Genomic DNA, 5036 nt, shown 5'->3' with positions numbered 1-5036 from the left:
AAACCCAACAATCACATGACCCCCTATGAGCAACCACTTTGGCGATAGTGGGAAGGAAAAAATCCCTTTTAACAGGAAGAAAACCTCCAGCAAAACCAGGGTCAGGAAAGGGGGGGCCATCTGCCATGACCGGTTGGGGTGAGAGGAGAAAGACAGGATCTCCCAGCAGCCTACACCTATTGCAGCATCCAGGTGGATCAGGTGACAGGAAAGTTTTTTCATCTTAAAATTGGAGAGGTGTCTGTTTCCTGAATCCAACTTGAAAACTGGCAAAGAGGTGGCAAAGTTTTATTCATTTACTGAGTCAGTTCCGACAATTGTTTATTTTACTAAAATGTTTGGGAGTTATCCTGCAACATAACACCATACTGGAACAGACCAGAAAGGATGTTCCGCTCTGGACCCAGTGTGCTGCCAGTGAGCAAACTGAACAGTCATGGAAGTGAGAGGAAGAAGGAATGACTGTGTCTGGACTCTCTCAAAGATATCCCTCCAGACTGTTTAGTTGACTCACTGGATGATGCAGGCTACAACATAGTTTTGTTTTACTTCCAGGAAGTGGAGCACTGGGGTTGCCTTGAAATTACTAAGAGAACCATCATCGTACTCCTGTCATGGAAATGGTGAAAACACACGCTGACTCCTCACAGCCGTCTGCATCGTGCACCAAAAACGTGAAACATCTGGACCTTATTTTCGAATGGGGCTTATTTAGAAAATGTAGTCGGTTACTTTGGCACAGTGACTTTCTATAAATATTTAGCTGTTATGAGCATTCGGGGAAAAAAAACTTTTTAATAGAGTAGGGATTCTGAATGTGCCAACATTGCAGGTGCTTGGGAGCAATTTCCAAAGCGTAGTAGTAGCCAATAGGCCGTAGGAGGGCTCCAAATTTAGCTAAAAGCACTGAAACATTCCAAGATAAATATCTTAATTGACAAGACTTTAATCATGAAAACAAAATGCCCTCTAGCTATTGGAAAATAGTAGTAGATTTCAATTTCTTCAGTTCTGATGGGAACAATGGAATTGTGAGTGAGCGCTCCCTCCTAGAGCGAGTGTAAAGTTTCTTGAATGCATTTTGTTTTAGTTTCCCTCCTTTTAGCGCATAATGAGACACAGTCTGTTCTGCATCTTGTTCATCCAGCTCCACACGCCAAACTGTGTCAAGTTTGTGAAAAAGGCACAAGAGGTCTGTGAAGAATAAAAAAGCTGCAGGACTATTTTGTTTTCATTTATTTATTTAAACCACATAGCCATGCGTACAGTACTACTTTTGTTTTATTTGTATTCACCATCATTACTTCTTTATACATATTTTATTCCATTTCATTAACTCAGTTTTCCCACCTTTTTACGCTTTCTTTTCGCAAAGGTTATTGTACTAACATTCAGACTGTATTCAACCTTATATTCTGAATTATTATTTTTGTTTAGTTTCTCATCTAATCAGTTATATTACAATTATTTTCCCTTTAAATCCCTTTTAGCTACATTTGTGTTACATATGTATAAATGAAAGCAACTTAATGACTTAGCATTGCTCCCGGGATGGCAACTTGGGATGTTTCCTGCACACATTTGTGGTATCCCAATGTTATCAGCTTGTCTATCATCACATTAAATCACTTGAAAGTATGGAAAGTCACTGACAAATAAAGTACCCTGTGAAGCACTGTTAGCATGCTGAAATTAGCTGTTAGTTCAAAGCAGCACCGTACGGAGAGCTAATTACAACCTCATAGAGTTGCTAGCCTCACTGTAGGCTTAAGCAGAATTCGCAGTATTATATTTGTGCATGTATGGGTACGTCTTGGCTTTTTTGTTTTATTTGGGATGTTTTGGCTGAATGACTGAAAACCTGTTCAAATGTTTAACACTGAGGTCTTTTTCAATATATTCAAAGCAAAAAAATACAAGAGGCAAAGAAAGAAGAACTGGGAGGTTTCAGGCAGATGCAGCCTCAAACTCATTTATGAAAAACAATTTGTGCTGAACTGGGATTGGTCACCCACACTTGTGCAATTGTACATCAGAGGCATCCTGTTTATGTGACCATGGTTGCTCTGTGGGGATTGGATCAGGCTGCATCTCAGTGCTGCAGCCTAACAGCTGGGAATGGCCTCTCAGTCTGACAAGACATGCCGTTCCTATGACAAATACCCGTAGAGCAACAGTAACATGTGTCTCCCACTCCTGCAAGTCAAACCCCCATCATCCCATCTTAGACACCCCCCTCCAACACACACACAAAGCTACACAGCGCAGTGTACTTAATGAATAGCACGCTTGGGGCTGCAGGGGTTTTTGCCGGAACAGCGAGAGAGAAAAAAAATAGCCCCCAGTGACCTCCGAGGGCCATCTGAGATAATAAATCCATGACCCTGAGTTCCGGAGTGCTTTGGGCAAGGTTGGGGTGGCAAATTTCCCACTTCCACAATATCATATGTTAACGGTAATTCCTTTTAACCAATGTGTAATGGCACAGGAATGTCTTCTCCCCAGCCTCATCTAGGCCTGGTGGAATCTGTTGAAAATGTGTGACAGCTGTGAAAGTTGGCTAGCTCCAGCCTGTGAATGTATAAGATTTGGATGCGATTCAGGACCGAGGGGTGCAGGGTGAGGTGCGCTGAGGGAAGGAGGTAAGTGACGGTGGAGAGACTTGTGTTGTTATGGTGAAGTTCACTTGCCTGCCTACCGTCTCTCTGTGTTTTGCTCCTCCTTTTCTTTGACTTTTCTTTGCTCCAGTGTAACCTTGTTCTTTTTTTTCATCCATGACTTTGAAGAGAACCAACTAAAAAGGGAGACAGAGTGGATAGATGCCACGACAATATTTAATAAAGCAGGATGTCATCACTTTAATCTAAATATACTGTGTTGCCAAACAACACAATTCTATGTATCTGTTCTTGCTTTTGCAACAACAGCTATATAGGGGTCAGATAAAAATTGAGGGGCATGTTCTGGGGGCCTCTGGATGTCTGGAGTTTTGATCTCCTCCATACCTGCTTCATGCCCTGGAGGACGGTGCTGTGGCCCCCCCCCCCACACCCTCTAGCAGATCATTACATGAAGGAACCTTTTAAAAAACAAAAAACAAACGCGTCCATGCTCACAGGTGTACACACGGGTGATCACACCCACAAACTACACCCTTTTTGGCTCCTACCTCAAAGCACACTGTGTTCTGTTGATCTTATGTGCTGCACAATAATGTTTAATATTTAGTATTTACTGTCATATTCCCATATATCATTGTGATGTTGTTTATTCTATTACTCTTGTTCTCTTCTGCTTGTTTTCTTTTTTCTTTCTCAGCAGGTGACCCAGGTGATTGATATATGCATTTTTTTTCTTCTTCTTTTTTCTTTTTCTGCTCATTCTGTTGGTTTTTGGTTTTTGCCCTTCTCCCCCGTCCCTCTTCTCAGCTGTTTCTCTTTCCCTCTTTCTTTCTCCCCTTCTTTCCCCCAGTCAAGTCTGTCCCATGTTCAGTAAGTGAAAATAAAATAAACAATAAAAGGTGAATCAAATGGACCATTATGGCAAGGCTGGGATGGTCAATTTGGTAAAGTAAATCCGTTGGGCATCTTTCTTTGCCTTTAGACAACAATTCTGATGGCAAAAGAGCCAAACGGGACAGGCAAAAAAAAAATAAAAAAAATTGAGGGGCAGATGGCAGTGAAGTGGTGACTGGGGCCACTGCACCAGCCCCGCCCACTACCCTCTGGGTAATGCACCTGCCTCCCAAGGCCCTGTGTGTGTGGTGATATGTTGTGAACTGTAATGACTAGGGTGTTATTATAAAGGAGGGTCGGTGCATGAAGTACAGCCAACAAAGCCACATGAATGGCCTTAGGCACTGTGACCTACGCAACAAATGTTGCAGACAGCGTTGTCTGTGTCAAGCTTTGACAAGCGTAACCACACCTGAGACTGCTTTCAGCCTGCTACCACTGCCATTGGCTTGTGTGTTTGTTGCTCCTCAGCATGTTGCAGGAGTGCTGTCACACGTTGTCACTCTCATCCAACCCAGATGTACTTTGGCACCATAAGTTGGCACCAAATATTTTACTGTGAATGGGCACTCAGTAGGACGGTCAGTATCCTACAAAGTATCAAGTATTAAAAAGTATCAGGTTAAAGGTCCTTTTTATAGCTGAAATATATTTCCTGTTGGTTTAAGTGGGGTAATTTAAATAAAGAGGGGATATAAAATGTATTCATTACAATTTTATGCATATACTCCACTATGCCAATTGTTCATTTTGTTATTGGATAACACTTCAATCAAAGGTTTCAAATACAGTTTGTCAAATGTTTGGGTGGATGTGTAAAATGTGTTACTGAATCTGCATGTGTATATAAAGCCTAGTGGATTAAGAAGGCAGTGCACACAATAGATCAACTGCCATAGGTACAGAGTTTAGCTACCTAACAGGGTGTCTTTGAAAAAAGCATTACCTTAGTTTTCAGTTGCTTTCTAAAAGACCACAAAACACATAACTTCCAAGATTTTTCACAGTTTCGCACACTGGTTCACAAGCAGTTTAAATAATGATGACAGAAACTAACTGTTCCAATGGACAAGGTTGTTGAGACAAGTTCTTCATCATCATTCTAGAAGGAATCCTGAAAATATGCTAACATGCTCAGAGGCTTAATTTGAAAATAATATCAAAATGTTTTAGTTTGGAATTTAGTTTAGACTTTGTATATCCTTAAGCAAAATCCCATAAATTGATTGCAATGGGAGGGTCTGGAAGGCATTTCATAGGTCACCTTTGATAGCAGAAATTTAAATGCTTTTCCAGTTGTTGCAAATTCTCAAGCTTGTCAACAGACAGCTGTTACCATCTGCACATTTGGAAAGAGGAAAAGCTCTGGGAGGAAAGAGGCGGGGGAGGGAGGGGGAAGTGTTGCTGGATCTTTGCAGATTCCACAGTGATTAGGAGCAACTTCTCGTAATGTCTTTGAAAGCGTTCTTGAGGATTACTAATTGGATTAAATAGAGCCAATGACATATATTGCACGTTTCA

The 5036-nt window shown here is 41.4% G+C and overlaps 1 long non-coding RNA gene across 1 annotated transcript; it reads left to right on the top strand.

The window, feature by feature from the left end:
- The first annotated feature begins 2243 nt into the window (after positions 1-2243).
- On the top strand, positions 2244-3612 carry LOC145430281 (uncharacterized). Its single transcript, XR_013910751.1, has 2 exons — positions 2244-2410; positions 2506-3612. It is a non-coding gene; the product is annotated as an uncharacterized LOC145430281 (long non-coding RNA).
- Positions 3613-5036: the final 1424 nt, after the last annotated feature.

The sequence above is a fragment of the Astatotilapia calliptera genome, chromosome 2 (genome assembly GCF_964374335.1).
Source record: "Astatotilapia calliptera chromosome 2, fAstCal68.1, whole genome shotgun sequence".
Taxonomy (NCBI): domain Eukaryota; kingdom Metazoa; phylum Chordata; class Actinopteri; order Cichliformes; family Cichlidae; genus Astatotilapia; species Astatotilapia calliptera.
Note: the sequence above shows the minus strand (reverse complement) of the source record. Positions and strands in the feature narration are given on the sequence as shown.